At 45.4% G+C, this 12,390-nt stretch overlaps 1 non-coding gene across 1 annotated transcript; it reads left to right on the top strand.

Moving 5' to 3' along the window:
• Nucleotides 1-1,323: 1,323 nt before the first annotated feature.
• On the top strand, nucleotides 1,324-1,490 carry LOC112614844. Its single transcript, XR_003117158.1, has one exon. It is a non-coding gene; the product is annotated as a U1 spliceosomal RNA (small nuclear RNA).
• Nucleotides 1,491-12,390: the final 10,900 nt, after the last annotated feature.

Genomic DNA, 12,390 nt, shown 5'->3' with positions numbered 1-12,390 from the left:
TCTGTAGGTCAGTGTTCAGGTACAGCCGGGATGCTGCAACCCGCTCCAGGACTCGCCTCGTGGAGTGCTGGGTGCGTCGCCTGCGGGCTCCTCTTTCGGAGAAAGGAGGGAGGAAAAGGCTTTGTGAGACGACTCCAGGAGCGACCAACGACGCCGACAAGGCCCAAGTCCTCCCAGCGCACAGGCAAACAGTCGCTTATATGGCAAGAAGGTTGCGAAAGACCCTCCCGTGCGCCCCTGCTGGTCTAGTGGCTAGCATTCAGCTCTTTCACCACCGCATCCCGGGTGTGATTTCCGGTCAGGGAATTGTTTTGCACTGACCGCCCACCCGCAGGAATCTTTCTTTACTCCGCTGTCAGCCGGCTTGCTCCAAGGGCCAGAGGCAGAACAGTCTGGCCGCGAGGTGCCAACCCTGGCGAAGGAGGGTAAGTCCTGGTGGACGGCCTCTCATGACACACCGCTCTTATTTATCTCCGTGTCAATCATCCGCAGAAGGGGCGTCTCGCTCAGGTGTACACCGCCGTGCAGGGATGCCAGCCCTCCTGGGGCTGCACCCAAGAAGCCCACCGTCTTTGCCGCCTCCGCCGTCCTGGAGGCGCCGATTGGGCTGAGCTGCAAATAACAGAGAGGCCAAGCCAAGCTGTGGCGTTTGTGCGTGCCACACGTTGTCAGCTGACACAGGCGGTCAGCTGAGCCTCCTCACCTCCGTTCGCAGCTAACGCGCTTCTTGGCCTTGGAACAGGCGACCGGAGGCGATGTCCGCGAGGCTGGGAGCGGGGTGAGCGGCGGGCGAAGTCCTCCAGGACCGCCCGTTTGTCGATTAAGTGGCAGAGGGGAGCCATGTTCGCTTACCCAACAAAGACAGCAGGTGGAGTAGACACAAATGGAAAATTGGCCGGTGCCCTAAGCAGAAGGCAGGTGTAAAAATCACTAGGACGTCTAAGCGATGGTCCCACAGTCAAATCCCGCAATGTCTTGTCTACACTCGACCAAGCAATTGCGCACGCTCCCCCTTTGCCATTCAGTACTCCCAAGAAGGGTTGGGACGAACCCCGCGTCCTCTGTAAGCTCAGGGGAGAGCGGGCCAGGGAAGTGAAGTGCACAGACTCAGCAGAGGCCGCCGGCAGAACCACGGAGGTGAGAGGGCGCGGTGGCTTCGGGGCGGCAGCCGCTGCTGAAAGGAGGCCCGGGTTGTCGTGTGGGTGACTGTCGGTGGAATCTTTGGCTAAGAGTGGTTTGGAAGAATAGCGACGGGCAAGCAGAGGGGAAGGTAGTGACCCTGAGCCTCCTGCCAGGGAGAGGAGGCTGTGCTGTCCCTCCTCTCCCCTTACCTGGCGGGGGACAGGCTGTGGTCAGGAAGGGAGTTCTCCCTGGACGAGGCTAGTCCACCGCTCTCCGGCTGCGCTGACCCCTGCGATTTCCCCACACGCGGGGCCCTCCTCCGGGGTGCTGTTTGTGCTACCGGGCGACTGGGTTCGCATTCTCTCCTGACATGCTTTGGCTCACCGCCGACGCCGATATCGCCGCCAGAGACCCTTCACCGCCCTCCTAGGGATCTTGAGGGCCTTGTTCTCACTCAAGTTCACGAACAGACAGATGTGAGCTCTCTGTCTTTTACACGCTGAATTTGGCTATCGGCAAAAAAGCCCTGACCCAGAGCTTGGGTCTCCCCCCGGCCTGCACACGACTTCCCGACTCCGGCCTCCTAGCGCGGCTCTGGGCTCGCGGGTGGGCAGCCTCCACCCAGTGTGGAACCGCGGCAGCCGCAGCCCCCGCAGGCTGGCGGTCAGACACTAGCAGGAAAAGGGACACAAGGCTTCCGTGGTGGGAAAGCATGGGAGACATCGCTTTCCCACCTGGCGAGAAGGTCTCCCTACAGTCTTTGGAGACAAGATGGTGGGAGGCACCCGTTCCAGGAATAAGGAGGCTGCTCCTGAGGCCTGGCTCTGCACCGAGGCTCCTGGGTCCCGCGCACCCTCTCCCTACCCGCTGTAGCAAGAGCTGCTTCACACATCTCGGCTGGCTTCCTCTTCCGCCTCTGGCTCCTCTTCCTCCCCAGCTGTCCGTGGGACAGCAAGGCCCCCAGCCCGTGGGAAAGACCTAGCCTCCTCTCCAGCACTTGTAGAGAGAGTCGGATGCACGTCTCTTAACCCCAGGAGGACAGAGACCCTGAGGTGGGAAGGGACCCCTTCCCTTGCCAGGAGAGGATAAGGAAGGGAGTCAAGGACAGAATTTTCTTCAGCAAACAGTAAAAGGGGAAGTCTGGGGACGCTGAGTTTTTAAAACCTTTGCCCCATCACGTAAGTAATCTATGATTTTCCACTACACAAATCAGCACTCCTAGTCCTCCCTCCTTCCCCACCCCCAATCCTGATTCCTGTTTACAAAGAATGTTCAAAAACACAGAATTACGTATAACAGTTCCCAGTTTACTCAGGAAATTCTGAGATTACAAAGAGACTTTACAAATAAACAAGGGAAGAGAAGAACGTTGGTGGGTCCAACATAGTACGGCCATGGTTTTACACTGAAAATATAGAAAGACAACCTCAGAATAAGGAAACTTTTGGAATTGAATAAGTCAAGTTTATCATTAGAACGCAGAGAAAAAAACTCTCCAAATGTAACTGATCTTCTGTTTTAAACTACTGGTTGGACTGGGGAGCAGGAGAGCAAGGGAATCCTCCAAAGATTTTTGGATGAAAATTAACCACCCCTTGTGTACCATAGTCACACCCCAATGCCCCTCAGATCGGAATCCTTTGGAAGGAGCTTCCAAGAGGTATAAAGCAAAACCAGAAAAAAAAGCAAAACTCGCAAATTCTGTAGTTCGTTTTCTCTCATTAAAAATATAAATATCAGGCTAACACCTGTTGACACAATACCAGGGTCACAGAATCCCTCCCGAAAGACCGACGGGCCCACGGAAGGCGCAGATGCCAAGGTGGTTGAGGAAGTTAAGTAACTCGGTGTTTCCGCACACCTCTCTGTGAGACTGTCTCCGCGGCTCCCCTCATCTCTATGCAGATACCTCCCCACAGGCTTCCCTTCTCCTTGGGCCTCTGAAGCCTCTCTGACCCACTACTGAAGAGTCTCCTCCGCCCCGCAGCTTCTCTCCTTCCCAGACCTTCATTTCTTGATCCTGGCTCTATAGTGAGATGTGGCCTAATGTAGCGGAAAGCCCAGCAGGCGAATCTGTCTGACGAATGTCTGACGGCCTTTGGATTACCCAGGGGTTTGCCCTGAGACTAGATGAAAGTAGCAAAGGTTTTAATTCTCAGTATTCAAAACTGCAGCAACCCACCGGAAACACTCCCCACTTTCAAAGACAGGCTTCGAGCACAGGAACTGTAAATTCCGGGATTAGTTCGAGCAAAGAGAATGCTCCAGAGGTGGCACGCGCCTCGGGTTAGCTTCCAGCTTCCACGACCAAGGTCCATAAATGCAGTACAGCCTGTGTAATATAATAACTTTGTTGGGTAGAAACATAGTAGCTCTTCCTGCCTGAAGGGTAAGAAGGCCTGCATGGCCGGGAGTTGGACCCGAGTCTCCTGCATGGGAGACAAAAATTCTGCCACTGAACTGTAGCAGGAGGAGCTGAAGATGAAACCCCTCAGACACCGAGATAGTGAAGGGAGTGGCTTTAATCAATCAGCTGGGAGGATTGGCAGGCTAGCATCTTAAAATCCGAGCTCACCAGGTGCCTAACTTCTGTCCCTTCTAAGGGCTCACAACTCTAAGGGGGTCTGTGTGACAGGGTCATGATCGATTTAGTAAGCCAAGGGGTACGTGACAGGGGGTGCAAGTAGCAGTGGTCAAAGTGAAACAGAACGGGAGATTTCACAATGTCCTTCTATACAACGTCTGGAATCTGTAGATAACAGTTGCTAGATCAGGGGTCGAATTTTAACTACCAGGCTTAGATCAGGCAGGCCCAGGCCTGGTTTTGGGTCTGGTTCCTTGGTTTCGGGTCTGGTTCCTAGGCACTGGGCTACCTGCCTTTAGTTTCGCTTCTCTTTCCTTTTCTGAGTATAAAACAATATGAAAGGGTCTCTCTCTTCCCTCATTTCCCCACTTTGAAACTCTCATTTTTCATTAGTGGGAGTTCTCACTCTTAGTTTTGCTACTTATGTCTTCTTGCGCAATAGATTGATAGTGATTCATATAGTATACTTGTGTTGAAACATTTCGGTGAACTAAGGTAGCAATGACACTTTTTGTCATTTGAAGAAGTACAGGTAGCAAACAAGGGAGCAGTAAGCAGGTTTCTATTACTATTATAACTCCAATTATAAGAGTTTTAAATCCTCCTAGTGCTGGGAACCACCTTCTAAACATGCCTTCAGGGTCAAATCCGTGCTACACTTGTACGTGCACATATGCCAGTTTTGTCAAGTTTTTAACAATGTCTTTAACTATTTGCCTTTGATTATCCATGTGTAGACAGTAATTAGTAAGGTTAAATTTCTTATAGACCTCTCTTCCAGCTGCTAGCAAGTAGTCGAGAACCAATCTATTTTGATAGATAGCATTTCTTATCTGAGTTTCTTGCCACGCCAGAATAGTCAAGGCTTGATCGGTTTTATTAGTGATGAGTTCTAAAACAGCTTGCCAACCATGATTTGGTTGAGCATGTAAATGGGAGTCCGGTATCCCCATGAGCCGTCTTGTGTCTAGGTGGTAGGACTATAGTATAATTTTTTAGGAGGTCATTCATCATATTTTTAATTATCTATGGCTATGTTGCGCTTTTCATGGGAAACAGAGACAGGGAAGCCCAGGAGTTTGCCTGTTTTTATGGGCAGTAGGAAGAAAGATGGTTTAACAGTGCCAATAACACAACTACCTGTCCACTGGTCAGGCAGCTTAGCATAGGCTCTATGTCTACATATCCAGTATAGCCCAGTGGGGGCCATCCAGTCCCAGTGGGATTCTGGGTGGGCCTAAACAGTCTGTAACTTTGGAAATTTACTGAATGGATTTTTATCTGTAAGGTTTGAAATCCACCATGTAACTGTTTTTGTGGTACCATTATACAGTTTTTGTCCTAGGCAACTAAGTCATCCTACAGAATGAGTGAATTCTTTCTTTTGTTTAGCTATGCAATATTGTCTAATAATTGAGACTTTTAGAACCTAGAAATGATCAGGGTGATTCTTTTGGGCCAGGAATTCATCAGGAACTGGGTCTGTAGGCACTAATTCTCAGGCTTCTTATGGCCATTGATCTCCTATTACAGTTTCTCCACAAACATAACATGAAGTGACATTTGGAGACTGGGCTACATGCTTGGCTAATTGCAAAAACACATTTCTGGTTTTTCCTGGAGTCTCTGGTACTGGCACATTTAGTTCATCATAGAAAGTCTGAAATACTGGTTCTGGAGAGAGTTTACGAACCTCCTCTTTTACAAAGATATTTACTCTAGGATCTAGTCCTTTTCTATTGATGCCCAGAGATACGTGTTCTCCTTTTTTCTGCCTTGGGTTTAAGGGATTTGTAATTACTAATTTCAAGGGGTTGCAGCTTCCACTCGTACAAGAGGGGGTGCCTTCTCCTTTTTGGAGCTAAAAAGGATCTTTTTCATCCTTTTTCTAAGTAGTCTAGATGACACAAGACCAGTAATTACACACATTTGCACCTGAGCTTAATTCATGGCAGGTATACTTATTTCCTGCCGTGTAACTTTTTTTTTTTTTCCCAATTTAAAGAACCACATCTTATTGTATGCCAATTGCTATTGATAGTGGCACAAGCATTAAATTTTAGGGTTGTATGCTTGGGGACCCCTCTTTCTTCTGTCCTAGCTATTACTTTACTTATGTCGCCTAGAAAAGGACCAGTCCTGAATTTTATTTTAAAAACCGTGATCATGGGAGGCTTAAAATGGGTCATAACACACATCAGGTTGGTTATTTCCTGGGTTACATACCTTAGATAGAGTACCATTATACAAACAAGTTTCTTTTAGAGTCCCAGTACACTCATAATAACCATAAAATAATAGGACTGTAGCAATCTTTTGTTCTAACTCAGTGACTTCATGTATACACTGGGAACAGCCCTCAGTCTGAGGAAGGTCAGCTGAAGTCCTCACTGTACAAGTCCAAATTTTAAGGAAACTGAGTCCCATGATGAGTTTTCTCATGCTTCAGCCATGTGTGGGCCAGTCAGCTTCCGGGTATGACTGGAGCAGGGCTTGTCATCTTTTTCAGAGTCACTTTGCAGGGGTTGGCAAAGCTGCTCCCTTCCACACACAGCTCCCAGTCTACTGATGTTTAAGGATAGTCTTGGATGTTGGGCCCACTAGAATAAACTGAGTCCAATACTTCTACACAGTTATGTTTAACTGGGCTCTCTGATACCAGGAGCAAGGTGGCGGGGTTTAGGGTGTTGCAAACTTCAATGGTTATGTGGGGATTTTCACAGAACAAGCTTTGGTATCTAGTTAGTCTAGCATTCATTAGCTAATGGTGTCCTTTGGTATTTATTAAAGTCACCACAGCACGGGGGACTTTATGTTTAGGTTTTGCCTAAGCGTTAGCTTATCTGCTTCTTGTGCTAACAGGGCCATTGCTGCCAGGGCCCTTAGACATGGGGGCCAGCTTTTGGAAACCCCGTCTAGTTGTTTTGAGAGATAGGTCACTGGCCTTGGCCAGGGCCCTACAGTCTGGGTTAAAACTCCAACTGCCATATTTTTTTTGACACATAGAGTGTAAAAAGTTTTGTCAGGTCAGGTAGCCCCAGGGCTGGGGCCGACCTGAGTTTTTCTTTTAACTCATGTAAAGCTTGTTGCTGTTGGTTGTAATAAATGTTGTTTATCTAATTTATGTTTTTATTGACTGTCATCTACCAAAATATTGACTTACATCCTGTAACTATTTGATTTCGAGCTTTAATTTGATCTGGTATTCCTTGTGGGGCTCCAATTGCATCTAAATAGATGTGAGAGTTGAAAGACCTATAAGGGGTTCTCTCGCTTTATGATGTCTTATTTTTTCTTCTTCCTCTGGTTGATGAAATGCCAGGGTGAAAGGGATAGCCAAATGGACTAAAGCACAAGTGCCACTCTAGTTATTTGGCAGAGTGCCCAGTAAAGGTCCACCACAATACCACCACACATCTACTTGGGGATGAACAGGGGCTGACTGATGGATAAGCTCTTGAAAATTCTTAAGCTCACTGCATCCCGTCGGGTCTCCAAGGAATGCTGTTTCCTCTCTGTCATAAGAGACAGGAAGTGAACTTAGTGTTGGGAGACGGAAGCTGGATGGCCCTTAGGAGCTGACCCACAGGGTGCTGGGCTTTGGGATAGAGCAGAGAGAGCTTGGCACGACTTATTACTCCAGGCTGTAGAATGCTGAAAAAGAGCTACCATGGAGCCCATGTTGGGTCGACTGGAGGACCACCTTAGTGGAAAGGGGACAATCTGGGCCTCTGGCCTGCCATGTGCACAAGCATAACAACTGGTACTGGTATTTTGATTTTTTGAAGGGCTTTTTGTGTCTCTATCTCCTTCAGTTCTGCTTTGATCTTAGTTATTTCTTGCCTTCTGCTAGCTTTTGAATATGTTTGCTCTTGCTTCTCTAGTTCTTTTAATTGTGATGTTAGGGTGTCACTTTTAGATCTTTCCTGCTTTCTCTGTGGGCATTTAGTGCTATACATTTCCCTCTACACACTGCTTTAAATGTGTCCCAGAGATTCTGGTATGTTGTATCTTTGTTCTCATTGGTTTCAAAAAACATCTTTATTTCTGTCTTCATTTCATTATTTACCCAGTAGTCATTCAGGAGCAGGTTGTTCAGTTTCCATGTAGTTGAGCGGTTTTGATTGAGTTTCTTAGTCGTGAGTTCTAGTTTGATTGCACTGTGGTCTGAGAGACAGTCTGTTATAATTTCTGCTCTTTTACATTTGCTGAGGAGTGCTTTACTTCCAACTATGTGGTCAATTTTGGAATAAGTGTGATGTGGTGCTGAGAAGAATGTATATTCTGTTGATTAGGAGTGGAGATTTCTGTAGATGTCTATTAGGTCCACTTGGAGCAGAGTTGAGTTCAATTCCTGGATATCCTTGTTAACTTTCTGTCTCATTGATCTGTCTAATGTTGACAGTGGGGTGTTAAAGTCTCCCATTATTATTGTGTGGGAGTCTAAGTCTCTTTGTAAGTCTCTCAGGACTTGCTTTATGAATCTGGGTGCTCCTGTAATGGGTGCATATATAGTTAGGATAGTTAGCTCTTCTTGTTGAATTGATCCCTTTACCATTATGTAATGGCCTTCTTTGTCTCTTTTGGTTTTGTTGGTTTAAAGTCTGTTTTATCAGAGACTAGGATTGCAACCCCTGCCCTTTTTTGTTTTCCATTTGCTTGGTAGATCTTCCTCCATCCCTTTATTTTGAGCCTATGTGTGTCTCTGCATGTGAGATATGTCTCCTGAATACAGCACACCAATGGGTCTTGACTCTTATCCAATTTGCCAGTCTGTGTCTTTTAATTGGACCATTTAGTCCATTTACATTTAAGGTTAATATTGTTATGTGTGAACTTGATCCTGTCATTATGATGTTAGCTGGTTATTTTGTTCGTTAGTTGATGCAGTTTCTTCCTATCATCAATGGTCTTTACATTTTGGCATGTTTTTGCAATGGCTGGTACTGGTTGTTCCTTTCCATGTTTAGTGCTTCCTTCAGGAGCTCTTGTAGGGCAGGCCTGGTGGTGACAAAATCTCTAAGCATTTGCTTGTCTGTAAAGGATTTTATGTCTCCTTCACTTATGAAACTTAGTTTGGCAGGATATGAAATTCTGGGTTGAAAATTCTTTTCTTTAAGAATGTCGAATATTGGCCCCCACTGTCTTCTGGCTTATAGAGTTTCTGCCAAGAGATCTGTTGTTAGTCTGATGGGTTTCCCTTTGTGGGTAACCCGACCTTTCTCTCTGGCTGCTCTTAACATTTTTTCCTTCATTTCAACTTTGGTGAATCTGACAATTACATGTCTTGGGGTTGCTCCTCTTGAGGAGTATCTTTGTGGCATTCTCTGTATTTCCTGAATTTGAATGTTGGCCTGCCTTGCTAGGTTAGAGAATTTCACCTGGATAATATCCTGCAGAGTGTTTTCCAACTGGGTTGCATTCTCCCGGTCACTTTCAGGTACACCAATCAGACGTAGATTTGGCCTTTTCACATAATCCCAATTTCTTGGAGGCTTTGCTCATTCTTTTTACTCTTTTTTCTCTAAACTTCTCACTTCATTTCATTCATTTGATCTTCAGTCACCGATACTCTTTCTTCCAGTTGTCTTTCTTCCAGTTGATCGGGTCAGTTACTGAAGCTTATGCATTTGTCACATAGTTCTCGTGTTATGGTTTTCATGTCTATCAGGTCATTTATGGACTTCTCTGCATTGGTTATTCTAGTTATCCATTCGTCAAATCTTTTTTCAAGGTTTTTAGTTTCTTTGCTCTGGGTTTGTAGTTCCTCCTTTAGCTCTGAGAGGTTTGATCGACTGAAGCCTTCTTCTCTCAACTCATCAGTTATTCTCTGTCCAGCTTTGTTCCATTGCTGGCGAGGAGCTGCATTCCTTTGGAAGGAAGGGGAGAGGTGCTCTGATTTTTTGAATTTTCAGCTTTTCTGCACTGCTGTTTCCCCATCTTTGTGGTTTTGTCTACCTTTGGTCTTTGATGATGGTGACATACAGATGGGGTTTTGGTGTGGATGTCCTTTCTGTTTGTTAGTTTTCCTTCTAACAGTCAGGACCCTCAGCTGCAGTCCTGTTGGAGTTTGCTTGAGGTCCACTCCAGTTAGGCTACTCCCAGTTAGGCTTTCCCACTTAGACTACTCGGGGGTCAGGGACCCACTTGAGCAGGCAGTCTGTCGGTTCTCAGATCTCAACCTCCATGCTCGGAGAATCACTACTCTCTTCAAAGCTGTCAGACAGGGCCATTTACATCTGCAGAGGTTTCTGCTGCTTTTTGTTTACTATACCCTGTCCCTGGAGGTGGAATCTACAGAGGCAGGCAGGCTTCCTTGAGCTGCGGTGGGCTCCACCCAGTTCGAGCTTCCTAGCCGCTTTGTTTACCTACTTAAGTCTCAGCAATGGTGGGCGCCCCTCCCCCAGCCTGGCTGCCGCCTTGTGGTTAGATCTCAGACTGCTGTGCCAGCAATGAGGGAGGCTCCGTGGGCGTGGGACCCTCCGAGCCAGGTGTGGGATATAATCTCCTGGTGTGCCGTTTGCTAAGACCCTTGGAAAAGCACAGTATTAGGGTGGGAGTGACCCAATTTTCCAGGTGTTGTGTGTCACGGTTTCCCTCGGCTACAAAAAGGAATTCCCTTCCCCCTTGCACTTCCCAGGTGAAGCAATGCCTTCCCCTGCTTCGGCTCTCGCTCACTGGGCTGCACCCACTGTCCTGTACCGACTGTCAGACATGCCCTGGTGAGATGAACCCGGTACCTCAGTTGGAAATGCAGAAATCACGTGTCTTCTGTGTCGCTCACGCTGGGAGCTGGAGGCTGGAGCTGTTCCTATTCGCCCATCTTGGCGCCCCCTATTTTGTTTCTACTTCATTATTTTTATTTGAAGATTATTTTTACTTTTTTACTCAAGCAGAAGGTTCTATAAGCACACGATGCTTTATCTAAAATTACTGTCATGTTGAAAAATGACTGTCAAAGGTAGAATAATCCAGTGTGAGAAAGAGTCTGTGCTCCTGAAGAGAAAATGGAATATTATATCATGCTAAATACTATTAAATGATGTGTTCAACACCCAAAGTTGTCAGACCAGCAAGCTCTCCCCAGATAACACTGTTTATAAGCCTCATTCCAGCTATCTAGATAAGAAAAAGTTAGTGCCAAATTTTAGTCACACTTATGAGAGTAAGATCAGACTTTTAATTTATCCTTCTATCAATCTACTCTTGCTGGAGGTTGACAGAAGTAGAAGTGATTATTAACATAAACTGTAATCACTATGAGCCATTAGAAACAAAGAATCACCCAGAGCTGAATGTTAATAGCAGACTCAGAGAGCTTCCTTGGTCTATTAGTAAAATTAAGGAGAGATGTTCCCTAAATGCCTTGTTGTAACGACATGACAAACTAGTCTTTGATGGGTTGGCATTTCTACAGCTCCATTACCTTCCTCTTTACTTCTGGAAAGTTATAAAACATTTTGTGCAAGAAATGGTCTCTTAAAATTGGGAGACTAAGAAAAGTGGATGGATCTGCCTACACTTCCTATCTCCTTCCTTAAATGACTCCTTTTTCCTCAAAAGCCATTGAAACTGAAATGCCAGATCTATTAAGAGTAAGGCTTATGGCTATCAATCTTTTGCAAATTACTTAATCAGAAGATTCCAGAGTGCTTCCCCAGTAGAACATTTTCTCCCTGTCCACTCTAGTTTTGCTGATGCTCTATCTGTTATAGACACAGCTAAAGTTACAGAAACAGATGAAATTTAGAATGTAATACAAGTCATGTCAGCACGTGAAAGAAATAAAGTGTCATGTAAAAAATAATGGAAGGAAAAAAATCATTGTGCCCCACTTAGTTTAGAAAGGGTATTCGGTCACATTTATTATGCTACAAAGCTGTTCCACAATTCCATGTTTAAAGTAACAGAAACCTCAGCTTCTAACCTAGGAAACTTAAAACTAGAGGAAATAAAAACAAATTCATGATGTTGAACCCACAAAGCTGCAAAGCAATCTTGGTTACTTTTCACACTCTTGACTGTCAAGACATCAGAGGTACAATCTCCAGTGCCCCTCTCCTTATACCTGTCATGTTGCCACAAGAAAACATTGAGACAATGATTAAAACTATAAACATACATCTGTAACATTTCTTTTTAAACTATTCAAGCACTTCAAAGCCTGAAGCTGATTACTTCTTTTTATATGAAGAAATGTATACATACTAAATAGTGAAAAACTTAGGACCCTATCTAGTGCCACAAATGGAAGAAGCAATACCCTCCTTTGGCTGTAATGAGTTATTTGGTGAAACACTGAATGTAAAGAGGGATACTACATTTGAAATTATCTTTGTAGACAAAGAATTCTGACTCTGGAAGACCATTCTAGAAGTCATGTTCTGACTAAATAGCATGACTTTGGTTTAAAGAAACCTAAAGGTATCAATAAAGAACAAATTTTAAATAGAATTTAATCTGTACCTAATCTAATTTCACTCGTGTACAACAGTCAACTCTGAGACAGTATTGGAGATAAAAGTTTACTATGATCACTTTCACAGCTTTTCCCTCTGTTCTTTAACTTGGCCTTCTTAATACTTGCAGTCTACTATTACAAGACTACTTTCCTGGTTTTGATTACCTTCTGATAAGGATTATATCACTTTTATGAAGTCATTCTTACAGACTCTCAATCTCCT

Source organism: Theropithecus gelada, chromosome 1 (assembly GCF_003255815.1).
Source record: "Theropithecus gelada isolate Dixy chromosome 1, Tgel_1.0, whole genome shotgun sequence".
NCBI lineage: Eukaryota > Metazoa > Chordata > Mammalia > Primates > Cercopithecidae > Theropithecus > Theropithecus gelada.
This window is presented reverse-complemented; position numbering and strand designations above follow the sequence as displayed.